General features: G+C 48.5%; 1 protein-coding gene across 3 annotated transcripts in view; it reads left to right on the top strand.

Annotated features, from left to right (window-relative positions):
• LOC137421478 (uncharacterized) overlaps positions 1 to 17,723 on the top strand; it is a 69,931-nt gene that overhangs the window by 40,121 nt on the left and 12,087 nt on the right. The window contains exon 3 of one of the 3 annotated variants that reach the window (XR_013624575.1): positions 2,147 to 2,257. The exons of the other annotated variants lie outside the window; for them this stretch is intronic. The gene's annotated coding sequence lies outside the window, so the exon portion shown is untranslated. Of the gene's footprint in view, positions 1 to 2,146; positions 2,258 to 17,723 lie in introns of those variants that run through there. 3 annotated transcript variants of the gene reach the window in all.

The following is a 17,723-nucleotide window of genomic DNA, read 5'->3' as shown; positions in this document are numbered from 1 at the left end:
ATGGTCGGAGAGCAGCACAACAATCGGACAAAGTCCTGCATATTCGCAACAGTATGAAGCGGATTTTGGAGACTCACCGATCCTGTGACGTCCTCCAGTACCGGCGTTGCCAGGCGGGGGAAGGGAGACCCGTACATTCCCAACCCGTACATTCGCCCTCTCGACTCAAGCTCACTCGGACAAAAGCCTCGCACAAATTACACCGTGAAGGCCCAATGGTCATGTCTATGCCACAAATCACGGGCGCACTGAATTGAAAATATATAGAACGCTCATACTCTGTGAAAAGTGAAGCCGCCGTGTCGCCATCTTGGTCAGCACGACTCGACCAACTCGCTTCGCGGATCTCGTTTTGTGCGGCAATAAACTGCTCCAATCGGTTACGGAAGGGTTGTGGAAAGACGTTTCACAGCTGTTTCAAAGACATTTAATTCATATCGCACAAAATCGATACAAAACACGATCGCATAAAAGGTGAAAAAACTTGTGACGGTATGGAACATCACGTGATCGCTCTGAGCGATTCAGTCTGGTGGCGGGAATGGAACATCACGTGATCGCTCTGAGCGAATCAGCGAGCTGCTCTGGAACCGGCTGAGATTAGCGGGTACTTCGCTGAAATGCGCTGAGGTAAATATTGTTACGGGTCGCGGACAAGATGTTACTTTGGGCCGAGCGGATGGTCAACCGCGACCGTTACAGGATCCCCGATTGGCCCGACTCCCCCAACGTTGACCAGATCGCGCCACAGATATTCAATTTGGAAACCTCTAAAGCGACCGAAAGAGAAGGAAGAGAGAAGAAGACAGAGTACGGAGGAATAACAGGATTTATTATACACACAAGCAAAACGAAGGAGCGATCAAAGTTATTTACAAGCAATGGATGGAAGGAGCAGTCACACAGTGAATCGTTAGCTTATACTATTCAATTTACTTAACCCCAGGACAACGATTAAGACAGACGACGTTCGCATTTACACGGGGGAAATTGCAGGCAGGAATGGCGGAGGTGGGTTGCTGGAGAGGGAGGCAGGGTCCGGTCCCTGCAACCGGCAGGGCTGGAGGTAGCAGCTCCCACTCTTCGCGTTTTTGGCGGGAAAACCCTCGGTCGCGTCGACGCTGCTGATGCTGTGGACGTCACGCGCTGGCTCGGTCACACCTGCTCTTCTCCTTCTGGTGGAGCCGTCTCCCTCCTCTCAGCGCGTCTCTCCAAAGCTTGTTCCATCTCCAAGTACCTCTCCTTTTTGGAGCGTCTCTCATCTCTCATCTCACAGCTCATCTCTCCTCTCACAGCTCATCTCTCATGTCATCTCATCTCTCTTCTCATCTGCCGAAGCAGTCCCTTCCAGTCGCTTTTATTACTCGGGTCGGAATCAAGCCGCCGGCTGCGAGGGCACGCCTACCGGGTCGCTCACCGCGGTGCTGGTTGGCTGTTAGGGCTGTCCGATTCCCCCTTTGATCATGACGACGTGCCACGCCTGTGAGTTGGCGGCTCCTACCCCCCTCTTCTCCGAGATTAGCACATGGGCAATGGCGGCTTGCGGGATTGAACACCACTCGCACCGCTTTTGAAAGGAACTTTGGAGAGCGGAGATGATTGGGGAAATTGAAAGGGGCCTACGCTTATTTCGTTTGATACAATGCAGAGTCAATCTAGTGGGAAACACATATTTAGCCAACATAGAATAAGGAAATAAGCTATTTAAAAAGATATATCGTGGCCTGTGTGTAAGTTTCATGGAATTAACTAGGGGGACGTCCTTCGACCTTATTTACTCTACGAGGGTCAGTTAAACCACAGCAAACCAGTTCTCACATTCTTTACACTTTCCAAATTCGTTTCACTGCACCCTCCTTTCTTCAGGTTGCGCCCGGGCCTACAACTTTAATTTAGTGTGACACGTAGGTGTCGTTCCCTCTACTTTTAACCTGACCCTGAGTGTGACGATTTTAAAACACAAATAAGTATGTCCCCCTATTGCATTGCACCCTGTCTAACAGACTCAAGCCCACAGCTAACCGAATTACTGAATTGTTCTCAAACTATACATTTACGGTGGGGAGCATTATTTACAGTGACGTTATTTCTTATTTACAACGCAACCCAGGACCTGTGTTTTCTTTTTCTTTTTCTTTTTTTTTAGGGAACAAGAAAAAGAAATTCCTGTTGGGAGGGAGGAGACAGCACGCATTGCATCGATGCACCAGTACCAATACCACCAAAGCACCCAAAAGCACCACAAAGATCCAAAAGCACCAAAAGCACCACAAAACACCAAAAGCATCGCTCGGTGCACAGTCATCACTGTTCATAATAAACACAACAAAACAACTGGTGGTGGTCTTCTCTTTTTCTGCTGGGCCGATGTTCTTCCCGACGTCTTCTGGCTTCATGCGGCCTACTTGGAAATAATGAAAAGCACAACTTGTGTTCATTTTTATTTAGGGCCTCAGGGGCCAACTAAGGGTGGTCCACCTGTTTGGCATAGGTGCCACCTTACCGAGGTCCGCAAGCAGATTCCCTGGCCACTATGGCCGGTCTCCAACAGAGGTGCCCTGCCCCAGAACCTGGGGTCCATCAAGTGGTACTTGGCCGCAGAACAGCGGTCCATAAAGTGGTACATCAACGCAATGCATGCTGGTTCTGAGAATCTCGTGCGCACAATGGCCACCTCACGCACGCTCCCCTCGGCGCCCAATGGCGCACAGGTCCTCAAGTGGGAGACAAAAGGGGGGAAGACAAATGAGCGAGGGGTAAGGTCACAAGGGTACACGTCAATAAAGGCAATGCAGGGTGAAGTGCGTACGGAGAGCGAAGTGAGAAAAACTCATCCCTACCGTACGTCACCCCCCCTGTCACCTACACTACCCTTGCCCTGACCCCATATTTACAACAATTTACACCTTTACAAATTCGGCACTACGTCTTGTCTTCCCCATCTTTCCCTTCTACACCAAATTCGTCTCCAATCCCTCGACTTCAAAATTTGCCATCACCCAATTCATCATCAATCCTCATAAGGAGGAAGAGATGGAACATAAAGCACAATGTCACACCCACGTCATGATGCGTCTCACAATCCAAAACATTTGCATCAAAAATAATTAAACATGGCATGGTGCGGAGTACCTGTCACCTCAGGTGAGTGGATGCAGATGGTGTGAGGAGATCCTTCATCCTATCTATCCTCTAAATGACTTTAACACACTTTACACTACCCGGGGTCTCTCCCTGCCAATCCATTGGCCAACTTACTCTATGGGTTCTAAAAACCAATTCCCATTGACCAAACTGTGGTGCTTCTCAATTTGGGGTCTCACTCCCCCGATTCATCTCCCGGTACCCTTGCACAATTTCTGGGCTGTGACGTGTAGCTCTCCCAGCAGGTCTACCCACCTGCACACCTCCACCACTGCAGTTGCCACCTGAGCTTACCTAGCTCCTCACCCTAACCTATCTAGCTGGGGAAGGCCCCTCCTGGCTCTGTCACCCCACTCGGTGCCCTCTGGCACTGGGCTACCCGGGTCCGTCCTCCGGATCCTCGGGCCCCATCCACAACTACCGGCTCCCAGAGCCCACCTGCGGCCTCACCTGGCCGACATCCTCACAGTGGTGGAGTGCCCAAACCAACTACACACACTAACAGGCTACACGCCCAGCCATTTCCACAACACTAATGCACCCATCCAAACATCATTCTTCCAACCGCACCACAGATGCCAATATCCAACCACAATTTACCTGTACCCTCTACCTAACACTTACACTACCCGCCCCGGGTATCCGTGATGGGGGTCCACTCTTCCCCCATTCACACCTACGCACCATCCACTCCACTCCACAATTTCCACCATACTCACTCCACGACCATCCATTCCAATACCCCAGATATTCCACACTACCATTTATTCCACACTCCTGTTGGTGCACACCTGTGCACTCACACCTGGTGCCACCTGCACCCTCCTTCCTTCCTGGACCATTTGGTCAACACAACACACCTCACCATTACCATCACTCAAACACTGCTCCACTCACCTGTTCAGTTGCACACCTGTGCAATCACACCTGTTCCATCCTCAACACACACGGCATCATCTGAACTAACTACTCCCCTCTGAAACTTGCGCTTCCCAGTCGCCCCTTTAAACTATTGCGCTCCCACGTCATTATAATCCACACTAATCTACCTGCGTCCCCACTACAGGTATCCTTGTCACTAACTAACCTTAACGTTACCTAATGTCATCTTCGCTAGATCCTTACACACAATATCCTAACCCACCCAGGCTAGTTTTCACTGTCATACACCCCATAATCTAGTGCTCCTTTGCCCCCCTCTGTGAGGGATGGTGGATTTGCCATCCCACCACATCGGGGAGGTCCTACTATCAATTTCGCTCGTCCAAATCCAACAAATCAAAAATTTGCCAATCATCCCGTCTGGACTACTGCAATAGCCTCCTTTATGGTTCACCCTCAACAATCACCAATAAACTCCAATACATTCAGAACTCCGCTGCCCGTCTACTCACCCATTCCCGGACCCGTGACCACATCACCCCCGTCCTTTACAAGCTTCACTGGCTCCCCATCTCCCAGAGAATCCAGTACAAAATCCTCCTCTTGACCTACAAAGCCCTCCATAACCTGGCCCCATCCTACCTGGCTGACCTCCTCTCCAGACACACTCCCACACGCAACCTCCGCTCTGCTGGTACCAACCTCCTGACCCCCCCCCCCCCCATCCGGACCAAATTTAGATCCTGGGGGGACAGGGCCTTCTCCATCGCTGCTCCCACCCTCTGGAACTCGCTACCTCACACCATCAGAGACTCCTCCTCACTCACCACATTCAAAACATCACTCAAGACCCACCTGTTCAACACTGCATTCAACATTTAACCCACAGCATCTAACCCCTGACTATCTCCTCTCCTTCTCCCTCCTTTGTGCTTTGAATATTTCCCTATTGATTCTTCTTTTTTTGCAATTGTTTTTATGTTTTGCTATGCATTATGTTTTGCACTCTGTCAAAGCGTCTTTGGGCTTCCTGAAAAGCGCTATCTATCTATAATTCCAGTAATCTCTGTCTGTACGTTTGTACGTTTGTACGTCTGTTTGTCTGTGACCGCTGTTTCTCGACAACCACGGGTCCGATATACTTTTAACTTGCCAGGTATATTGCTGGGGACCCGAGGATGTGCCTTTTCAAGGTTTCATATTAATCGGACAATTACTTACCGAGCTATGTCCAAAAAACGATTCAACCAATCAGAGAGCAGCGAACGATCACGTGTGCCGAACGTGGCGGACACACTCTGCCTCGGATGGCACATTTGAGAGCGTATTCATTTATTTCACGTTTGCAAACTATGTTGGCGCTATGTTGGCGTTAAACTATGTTTTAAAACTAATAAAAACCCCGGGGGGATTGTCACTGTACTCGCAAGCCGTTCGCCGTTCGCTTTGGCGTTGCGAATGGACCAAAACATTTCATGCACCAAACCATTTCATGTAAAGCGTTCGCCGTTCGCTTTGGCGTTGCGAATGGACCAAAACATTTCATGTACCAAACCATTTCATGTAAATAGAGGGGGGGATATAATTTTAGATATAGATATAGTACGGGCATGCCCTAGTATAAAATAAATGCATTATTATTATTATTATCTGCCAATCACTGTACCATTACCAATCATCACTCTGCCAATCCTTTGCCAATCATCAAATTTCGCCTTTTTCTAATTTTGGGTCCAAAACACTAACCTCATCACCCGTCTACTTATTAGATCCTCTCGGTGCGCCAATTCACGTCTACAGCCCGGCTTCGTACAGCCGAGCAATGAACGCGGGCTTTTTGGTGCCGGCGGCTGGATGCGTCCAGCACTCGGTGCAGGGACGGGGGCTTACCCGTGCCGAGATCCCACGCACCACCTCGGTGCGGAGCCATCCAATTGCCCGATCTCGACCTGCCGGAACGTCTCAATAAAAAGTGGTCGCCATGACGACCCTTCCTATCGGGCTGCCCGCTCCGCCTAGTGGAGCACGGATGCAGCCGTTCCAAGCGAGGCCCAGCGTGGATCGCGTACGGCGGTCCTTCCGAACCCGCCGTGGCTCGGATCCCCGCTGGTTCTCGCGGCACACAAAGCCCGGCACGCACCGAGGGCCCGATTCGGCTATAAGTCGCTCTAACCGCTAACCCGGTTACCGTTGATGCCTCACCTGCATGCTTACACGCATACGCTACCCCTTTCTTGCTCATACCTCCAGCCGTCCCCATGCTCCTCGTCGTACCTTCTCTTACACACCTCGGTACACTCATTCCGCTCACAGACTTGGTCACACACCTGACCACCGAACACCTTTGCACACACTCGTCGCTCGCACACCTCACCAACACACCTCTTCGCGCCCCCTTCTCGGTCACCTCCTCTGTGACTATCACAGGTGTGCTCTCACTCGCACACCCAACCACGTGCCTCACGACCAACTCAAGTGTGCATTCCCACACACGCTCTACCATTCCAGGTGTGCATCCTTCCATTCCAGGTGTACATCCTCGCTCACCTGTCACAACCAACTCACGCTCCGTGTCACTTTCACTACTTTCACCTCCATTCTTGACAGCGCACTCACCATTACTCTCGACAGCACACTCTTTCCTCATGCACCCGTCCGTTACACACCTTTCTCACGCACACTCTTGCGCACTCTCTCCCGTTACATCCTCTGTAACACTCACCACAGGCGTACACTTTCTCGTTACATCCTCTGTAACACTCACCACAAGCGTGCATTCCCCCTTACTCTTGACAGCGCACTCTTTCCCCATGCACCTGTCCGTTACACACCTTTCTCGCGCATCCTCTTGCGCACACTCTTTCGTTACTTCCTCCGTAACACTTACCACACCGCGCTTCCATGTACCCCCTCGCACACGCGCTTCGACCAACTCGCTCTTGACGGCACACTCACTCCTTGGCGCGCACTTTTTCCTCACACACCCCATGGTCGGACATTCTCGCACACCTCTTCCTTCGCACACCAGACCTGTCGCACACTTCACCAACGGCCTCTCACGAACACCCGGATCCATAGCAACCCCCAAGCCGACTGAAGCTTTCCTCACATCATGTACATTTCCACGTATATCGCCACTCACCTTGGCACCTCGTCTCCGCACCTCCTTTGCCACCTGCAAACTCTTTATTTGGTTAGTGAGCACCTCATCATGATTTAACACAGACCTTGTACATATTCCATGACTTCCTCCTTTATCTCTCTCTTAGTTTCCCTCCGTCTCTTCTTAATTTCACTCACCCCGTCTTCCACCTCCTCTAATTTTTCCTTTACCTCCTTCAGCTCCCGGTGCGCCCCCTCTATTTCTTCCTCCATCGCTACTTTAACCGTTTCTATGTGCGTCCTTACCTCCCGGTCCTTCGTCTCCATTACTTCTGTCACCTCTTCCAACCTCTTCGTCAATCCCTCATGTACCGTTTGACATTCCTTCTGTGTCGCTATTAATTCATTTTTAATGTCCTTTTGTGTCACTTTTAAACCCCCGATGATTGCAGTGTTCTTTTCCACCTGGTCCGCTAGTTCCCTTTGTCCTACTGTCAGCTGCTCTACTCCCTTCGTCAGACCCTCTATGCCCCCCTGTAACCTAGCCGTATTATTCCTCACCTCTTTCTCCATACGCTTCTCACCTCGCCTTACCTCCTCGCGTAGCCCCGAAACCTCCTCACTTACACCTCGTCGTATCCCCTCTTTCATCTCCTCCATCTCTTTTGTAGATGCCACCCTCATCTGTCCCAATTAATCCCTCTGAGCATCCAGTTTACTTTCTAACCCGATTTGCACCTCCTCTATCTGGTTCCCCATTCGTTTGATTTCCCGGGCAGATTGTTCCCCTATTTCCCGCAATTTGTCCTCCATCCTATTTTCTAACCCCATTAACCCATTTTTCACCTCTTTTAGCCCGTTGTCTAACCCCTCAAAATTATTGTCTAACTTCCCAAATTTCTTGTCTAACCCCTCAAAATTATTGTCTAACTTCCCAAATTTCTTGTCTAACCCCTCAAAATTATTGTCTAACTTCCCAAATTTCTTGTCTAACCCCTCACCAGTACCCCTCGCTTCGTCCCTCATTGCCCCCATTTGGCCCTCTAATCGCTCACTATCAGCCCTCAATCCCACAATTTGGTTTCCCAATTGCTGACTATTAGCCCTCATCTCGTCCTTCATTTCTTCACCCGACTTAACCATAAAGGCCTTTATTTGTTCCATAAATAGGCCCCAATCCATCGGCGGCGCTGCTACGGTCACGGGCGTGACTAAATTTGGCGCCACAATAACCATGTGCGCGAGGCCGCCATTTTGTGCACCTGATACACCCTCAACCACCTCATTGCTCTCCTCTTCCCTTTCTTCCCCTAAGTCCTGGGTTACCCCTAACCCGTCTATCTCCCCCACTGACATCCGATCGCCTTGATTGTCCATGGCGCGATCTCAAAATTCGGGTTTTATAGAACAACAAAATTTCGGCAGCTCGTAATTCTGACCAAATTTTTTCCTACACGTTTTAAAAATTTGGTTCAAGCCTCGTATCCCACTCCTGACACCAATTGTTACGGGTCGCGGACAAGATGTTACTTTGGGCCGAGCGGATGGTCAACCGCGACCGTTACAGGATCCCCGATTGGCCCGACTCCCCCAACGTTGACCAGATCGCGCCACAGATATTCAATTTGGAAACCTCTAAAGTGACCGAAAGAGAAGGAAGAGAGAAGAAGACAGAGTACGGAGGAATAACAGGATTTATTATACACACAAGCAAAAAGAAGGAGCGATCAAAGTTATTTACAAGCAATGGATGGAAGGAGCAGTCACACAGTGAATCGTTAGCTTATACTATTCAATTTACTTAACCCCAGGACAACGATTAAGACAGACGACGTTCACACTTACACGGGGGAAATTGCAGGCAGGAATGGCGGAGGTGGATTGCTGGAGAGGGAGGCAGGGTCCGGTCCCTGCAACCGGCAGGGCTGGAGGTAGCAGCTCCCACTCTTCGCGTTTTTGGCGGGAAAACCCTCGGTCACGTCGACGCTGCTGATGCTGTGGACGTCATGCGCTGGCTCGGTCACACCTGCTCCTCTCCTTCTGGTGGAGCCGTCTCCCTCCTCTCAGCGCGTCTCTCCAAAGCTTGTTCCATCTCCAAGTACCTCTCCTTTTTGGAGCGTCTCTCATCTCTCATCTCACAGCTCATCTCTCCTCTCACAGCTCATCTCTCATGTCATCTCATCTCTCTTCTCATCTGCCGAAGCAGTCCCTTCCAGTCGCTTTTATTACTCGGGTCGGAATCAAGCCGCCGGCTGCGAGGGCACGCCTACCGGGTCGCTCACCGCGGTGCTGGTTGGCTGTTAGGGCTGTCCGATTCCCCCTTTGATCATGACGACGTGCCACGCCTGTGAGTTGGCGGCTCCTACCCCCCTCTTCTCCGAGATTAGCACGTGGGCAATGGCGGCTTGCGGGATTGAACACCACTCGCACCGCTTTTGAAAGGAACTTTGGAGAGCGGAGATGATTGGGGAAATTGAAAGGGGCCTACGCTTATTTCGTTTGATACAATGCAGAGTCAATCTAGTAGGAAACACATATTTAGCCAACATAGAATAAGGAAATAAGCTATTTAAAAAGATATATCGTGGCCTGTGTGTAAGTTTCATGGAATTAACTAGGGGGACGTCCTTCGACCTTATTTACTCTACGAGGGTCAGTTAAACCACAGCAAACCAGTTCTCACATTCTTTACACTTTCCAAATTCGTTACAATATGAATAAAAAATATGGATCGTCAAATATTTTGAGTTCGGCCATGTTCGTCCCAGGCTCAATGGCCATGTCTATGTCAAATATCAAGAACGTAAGCCTCTCCGTTTAGGAGTCTATCGGTAACATTACACACACACACACACACACACACACACACACACACACACACACACACACACGCACACACATAAACTGTGTTTTATATATATGGATGTACAATAAATGAAGAGGAAACGAAAGGCAAAGAATTTACAAGAAGAGGAAGAAGCAGGACACAGGGCAGCCTTAGTCTTAATTAGCAAAGCCCAGACAGAACGAACACACTTACACTCAAAGGGATGGAATGGCAGGAAAGGCAGGAATGGCAGGAAAGGCAGGAATGGCAGGAGGAGAAGGGTCCAGGTAGATGGCAGGAGGAGAAGGGTCCGCTCCAAGTCGCGCTCCGGGCTTGAGCAAAAAGCCGGCGGCAGCTGCACGTATGGTTTTCCCGCGTCGTATAAGGCGAATATATTTCTCGGGGAAAACCGGGCTCTCGCGTATGTAATAGATCAACGCCGCGCTTGTCTCCTCTCTTCTGAACTGCTTGTATCGCCGTTGTGCTCCTCTGCTCATCTGCCGAAGTGCTCATCTGTGATCTCTCCTCTGTGATCTCCCGACGTGCTCATCTGTGATCTGCCGAAGCAGTCCCTCTTGGCCGCTTTTATGGGGCGTTGTTAGATCGTGACGCCGGCTCCCAGGACACACCCAACGATGAGCTGGCCTCGGCCCTGGTTGGCTCCTGAGGGCTTACCGGTCCGCCCCTTGACGAGATGTTGACAGGGCCACGCCTTGTTCTTGGCGCTCAACTTACTCCTCCCCCTTTTTCCTCCAGAGGACCGCGTGCATGATGGCGTTTGCACGGGTCGTATAAAACCACTCTTACTGCCATTGAGGGAGCTGTAGAACCTATCTTATTTGATTGATGCAACGTAGATTCAAACTATTGGGAACACAGCCTTAATTACACACATACTAATGAGATATCTATAGAGATCCTAAGGTGTGCTACGTGTTGCTCGTGGACTAGCTATGGGTGCTATCTTTACGTTAGAAAAATGGGGATATTTACAGGGGATTATTTATAAGGGAATATTACACAAAAATTTACAATGTGGAGGGTTCTAAAAACCGCAACACTGCACCCTCATTTCCTCACGGGACGACCCGGCCTGAAAAGTTTAATTTAGTGTGACACTCAGGTGTGCTAACCCTCTACTATTAACTTCACCCTGAGTGAGACATTTTTAAAACAGGTAAGTATGTCCTGCCTGCTACGTTGCACCCTACCTAACTGACTCACGCCCACAGAGTAACCGAATTACGGATTTATTTTGAAACAACACATATATGGTGGGGAGCATTATTTACAAAGACTATTTGGTATTTACAATTTGAACCCAGGACCTGGCATTTGGGAAACAAAAGCAGAACTTTTGAAAAGAGGAAGAGCATGCACTGCACTGCACCGATACACCATACCCACATGCCCGGGGATGCACAATTGATATTGCAGTGCACCCCCGAGCACAAGAGCACCACAATTCACAAAAGCACCATGAAGCACCACAGAGCACCAAAAACACAAAAAGCACCATCCAGTGCTCAGTCATACATCTATATTATAATAGCCGTAGATGATTCTGTCTGTCTGTCTGTCTATCTGTTGGGTGTCTGTCCGGGGTGTGGCTTACTCGGTTTGCAGAGTAGCTCCACCCATAGCTCCACCCATTCTGGGAGTGGCTATAAACAAATATCCACCATTTTATTAACTCGCATAGCTTTGAGTCCTGTTTTGTAGGCCCGTGGTGTCTTGCTCTCCCCCAGTTTTATTTCAAATCAAATTCGATAAATCATTTCATTTTTCACAGTCGCTAACATAGTTTTAGACTCGGTTGAAAAAAAACGGGAAGAAAATCCGATGAAAGTTGCCGTTTATAGAACGAAATGAATTCTCAAAGGCCTGTAACTTCAAGGCCATTGAGTCTCTCTCACGCCTTTATCTCCAATCTAACTCACCATATGATTTCATTTTTATCGATGGTTTTACTTTTAGACTCGGTGTCAGCAATAATTGAGAACAATCCACACACGCGGGAAAATGCAGAGATATATTTTTTAAAATCGCGTCATGGTGTATCATACACCGCCCAACATGACACCGCCGGCAATGTGTCGATATATATTAAAAATTCGCTTTTGCTTTTCCGTTATGATATATTACTATTTCGTTTGATGATAGTCGTCACAAAAACGTCAACAATGATGCCGACATATATTTCTTCGTTTTTATTTCATTCAACATATTAGCCGGAAGTAAAATATGTTTCAGGAAATTACCGAGAGATATTTCTTCGTTTTTTTTATTAGTTATGTGCGCATACACTTTAAATAGGTTTATTTGAAATCTTTAATTTTCCACAAACATTCCACACACGCGGGAAAATGCAGAGAGATATTTTTTAAAATCGCGTCATGGTGTATCATACACCGCCCAACATGACACCGACGGCAATGTGTCGATATCTATTTTAAATTCGATATATCATTTCATTTTTCACAGTCGCTAACATAGTTTTAGACTCGGTTGAAAAAAAACGAGAAGAAAATCCGATGAAAGTTGCCGTTTATAGAACGAAATGAATTCTCAAATGCCTGTAACTTCAAGGCCATTGAGTCTCTCTCACGCCTTTATCTCCAATCTAACTCACCATATGATTTCATTTTTATCGATGGTTTTAGAGTCGGTGTCAGCAATAATTGAGAACATTCCACACACGCGGGAAAATGCAGATATATTTTTTAAAATCGCGTCATGGTGTATCATACACCGCCTAACATGACACCGACGGCAACGTGTCGATACATATTAAAAATTCGATATATCATTTCATTTTTCACAGTCGCTAACATAGTTTTCGACTCGGTTGAAAAAAAACGGGAAGGAAATCCAATGAAAGTTGCCGTTTATAGAACGAAATGAATTCTCAAACGCCTGTAACTTCAACTTCAAGGCCATTGAGTCTCTCTCACGCCTTTATCTCCAATCTAACTCACCATATGATTTCATTTTTATCGATGGTTTTGGACTCGTTGTCAGCAATAATTGAGAACATTCCACACACGCGGGAAAATGCAGAGATATATTTTTAAAAATCGCGTCATGGTGTATCATACACCGCCCAACATGACACCGACGGCAACGTGTCGATATATATTAAAAATTCGCTTTTGCTTTTCCGTTAAGATATATTACTTTTTCGTTTGATGACAGTCGTCACAAAAACGTCAACAATGATGCCGACATATATTTCTTCGTTTTTATTTAATTCAACATTATTAGCCGGAAGTAAAATATGTTTCAGGAAATTACCGAGAGATATTTCTTCGTTTTTTAAAATTAGTTATGTGCGAATACACTTTAAATAGGTTTATTTGAAATCTTTAATTTTCCACAATATAATTTACTTGCCATTTAGCATTTGATGATTACGAGACAAATTCCTCTTGAGGATCGTGACAATTCATGCGCTGCGTGGAAACTTCTATTTCCAAAATGAATGAGACGATCGATGAAGAACGCAGACTTGAACAGGATGCAGCAAGAAAACGAATGAGACGGGCGAACGAGTCCATCGACGAACGTCAATGCAAACTTGCGGGGTCACCCGTGGGAATCCCACGGGCATGGATGTGTGTGACATTTCGACATATTGAGTTAGATGCTGCACATTCATTTTTACAAAATGGTTACTGGCAAGTCATCAGATCCAGAAATGGTGTAAAAACCACCGTTTAGAGGCCATTTTTCCCCGCAAAGCGGGGGTTGGCCTTTTCGGGGACCGTGGTAGTTGTTGTTTTTTTGTCCCCTTTTTGAAGCAATGTTTTACGGCCGGATGCCCTTCCTGACGCCAACCCTTTTTGCCGCCTTCAACGACAAACAGGGAATTACCAGTGAACTGGTACTCAATTAGCCGACCTCGGAAGGATGACAGGCTGAGTCAACCCCCCTGGCATTAATTCGGCGATCGACCGAGATTCGAACCCAGGATCCTAAGCCGGCACCCTAGCCGCTAGCCCAACACCAGAAATGGTGTCATGAACACAATTTATTTACGCACAAGCACAAAAGCAAGACGGGCCGATTTCCGATTCCGACGGGCCGACGGGCGAGACGGGCCGATTTCCGATTCCGACGGGCCGATTTGGAGCAAGAAAAAGAACGAGACGGGAGAAAAAGGAGAGAAACGAGACGGGGAAAGCCGATTGGAGAGGGGAGTGAGGCGCGATTGGAGAGGAGTGTGAGGCGCGATTGGAGAGGAGTGTGAGGCACGATTGGAGAGGAGTGTGAGGCGTGATTGGAGAGGAGTGTGAGGCACGATTGGAGAGGAGTGATTGGAGGGGAGTGTGAGGCACGATTGGAGAGGAGTGTGAGGCACGATTGGAGAGGAGTGTGAGGCGCGATTGGAGAGGAGTGTGAGGCGCGATTGGAGAGGAGTGTGAGGCGCGATTGGAGAGGCGTGTGAAGGATTGGAGAGGAGAGGAGTGTGAGGGATTGGAGAGGTGAGGGATTGGAAAGGAGAGGGATGTGAGGGTTTGGAGAGGAGAGGAGTGCTAGGTGGAGAGAGGAGAGTGTCAGGTGGAGACAGGAGAGTGTCAGGTGGAGACAGGAGAGTGTCAGGTGGAGAGGAGTGAGGGGTCACATATTATGTGAAATAACTAAATTCACACCATTTCTGGATCTGATGACTTGCCAGTAACCATTTTGTAAAAATGAATGTGCAGCATATAACTCAATATGTCGAAATGTCACACACATCCATGCCCGTGGGATTCCCACGGGTGACCCCGCTAGTTTCATAATAAACTAACTGATGACCCTTCTCAGCTCTGCTCCTGCTCTGCTGGGCCGATGTTTCTTGATGTCTTGCTCGATGTTCTGTGCTTGCGGCCTATTTGATGGTAATAAACACAAGCACAAAGCGCGTCCGCTGTTCTTTTAATTATGGCCAGCAGGGGCCAACTAAAGGTGGTCCGCCTGCATGGCTTAAGTGCCACCTCACCGTGGTCCGCAAGCAAGATTTTCTCTGGCCACAATAGCCGGTTCCAGCAGAGGGGTCAGGTCCCAACCCGTGGGGTCCATATGTGTGTGGTGCTTGGCCACAGAACTGTGGTCCATATGGCGGTGCTAGGCCGCAAGACGTGCGGTCCATATGTGGTGTACCGGTCCAGGCAGGCAGCGGCGGTTCGGGCACACAACTGCGGCTACCTGCGCACTCCCCCCGGGCCCAAAAGAAACATGCCGTGAGTGGGGAAGGAAGGACAAAGCAAGCATCAGGGCAAGGTCGCAAGGGTCCACATTATTACAAGGTAATGCAGAGGTGAGGTGCGCAGGAGAGCGAGCCGAGAAAGCTCGTCCCTACCGTACGTTCCCCCCCTGTCACCTACTCTACCCTTGCCCTTACCCCGTATCTACAAAATTTACACATTTACAAATCCGTCGCTACGTCCTGTCTTCCCCATATCTCCCCTTAATCCGAATTGGTTAACAATCCCTCTAACCCAAATTTGCCCCCAATTCCAATTCCTCGTCAATCCTAAGGAGGAAGCGATGGAATCAAAGCACAATGTCACCCCCACGTCATGATGCGTCTTTCATCCAAACATTTGCACAAAAAAACAAAAAACATAGTGTGGAGCAATATCACCTCAGGTGAGTGGGTACAGATGGTGCGAAGGGATTTCCAATCCTAACTCCTTTCTAAATGACTTTAATACACTTTACACTACCCGGGTACTTTCCCTACAAAACCATTGGCCACTTTACACTATGTGGTTCTCAGAACCGAACTCCCATTGAACATACTGTGGTGCTCTCCAATTTGGGGTCTCAGTCCCCCGATTCTTCCCTCTGTGCCCTTGCACAATTTCGGGACTGGGTCGTGTGGCTCCCCTAACAGGTCTACCTACCTGTGCACCTCCGCCACTGTAGTTGCCACCCGAGCTTACCTAGCTCCTCACCCTAACCTACCTACCTGGGGATGGCCCTCTGGCTCTCTCCCCATCTATGCCCCCTCTGGCATCGGTCTACCCGGGTCCGTCCCTGGATCCTCGGGCCCCACTGAACACTACTGGCTCCCAGAGCCGACCTGCAGCCTCACCTGGCCGACAAACTAACAGTGGCGGAGCGCTCAAACAACCACACCTCAAACAGGCCACACGCCCAGCCATTGCATTTCGCCAATGCACCCATCCAAACACTCCATTCTACCCACGCACCACAGATGTCAATATCCACCACAATTTACCTATACCCTCTACCGACTCTCTACCTATATCCTCTACCTAGACTAACAGTGGCGGAGCGCTCAAACAACCACACCTCGAACAGGCCACACGCCCAGCCATTTCATTTCGCCAATGCACCCATCCAAACACTCCATTCTACCCACGCACCACAGATGTAAATATCCACCACCATTTACCTATACCCTCAACCTACTCTTAACCTACCCTACCCAGGTGTTCGTGAAGGGGGTCCATCTTCCTCCATTCACACCCTCGCACCATGCACTCCCACTCCACATATTCCACACTACTCACTCCACACCATCCATTCCGTGCTCCACTCACTCCAGACCATTCATTTCATCCAACCATTCTCCATACACCTGTGCTTCACCTGCACTTGCACACTCACCTGGTGCTCACACACACCTGGTGGCACTTGCACCCTCCTTTCCTCCCAGGCTTCTTCATTCACTACAATGCCATTCACCCAATGCACAATCTCAATTCCTCAATCACACACTGCATCATCTAAGCTACCTGGTTTCCCTCTAACTTAGTGCTCCCCATCCTCCCTTTCAACTAAGCACATACCACGTCGTTATCAACCATACTAATCTAGGCTACGTCCCCACTACAGGTATGGTGTCACTACTTAAATCTCAAGTCTCCTAACGTCATTTTTCTAAACCCTAACATTAACCAAACCCTCCCTGGCTTGGTTTTCACCGCCATAACCCCATAACCTATTGCTCATGTGTCCGGGCTATGATGTGAGGGATGGTGGATTTACCATCCCCCTACACCATATACCATTTGCCAATCAAATTTGGTGCTCCCCGTCAAAATGGAAAGGAGCTCAAGATTTTATATTGGGTCACTCCTGGTGGAACTTGTTTCCATCTTTTTACTTTGCTTTGGGTGTGCAGCATGGGGATTTGCGATGGCGAGCAATGCTTTGCTCTTGTAGTGTCAGTACCTCTCTTTACCCATGGACGGGCTTGAACATTATTGTTGTTGTTGTTGTTCTAAAGCCCTGGATAGCTCTCTTGGGACAGGCCCGCTGCACGGAGACAGCCGATCAATCTCCCAGGAGATCTTCAAGAGATCCCCCACATCCAATATGATGTACCTCCACCCTCACTTATCCTTCTTTAAACAGTGAAATGCATTGCATCATTCTTTGTTTTGGAAAGATTTGGATGAACAATGTAAAAGTTGAAAAAAATAAAAACTTTTATTTGAAAACAAACTCCAACACAGGATGTGGGGGATAAACAAAAATAAAATAAATACCATTTGCCAACTTTTTCGGCCAGAGGACCGCGTGCGTGATGGCGTTTGCACGGGTCGTAGAAAACCACTCTTCCTGCCATTGAGGGAGCTGTGGAACCTATCTTATTTGATTGATGCAATGGAGATTCAAACTATTGGGAACACAGCCTTAATTACACACATAATAATGAGATATCTTTTGAGATCCTAAGGTGTGCTACGTGTTGCTCGTGGACTAGCTATGGGTGCGATCTTTATGTTAGAAAAATGGGGATATTTACAAG

The sequence above is a fragment of the Myxine glutinosa genome, chromosome 1 (assembly GCF_964187855.1).
Source record: "Myxine glutinosa chromosome 1, kmMyxGlut1.1, whole genome shotgun sequence".
NCBI classification, from domain to species: Eukaryota; Metazoa; Chordata; class Myxini; order Myxiniformes; family Myxinidae; genus Myxine; species Myxine glutinosa.
This window is presented reverse-complemented; position numbering and strand designations above follow the sequence as displayed.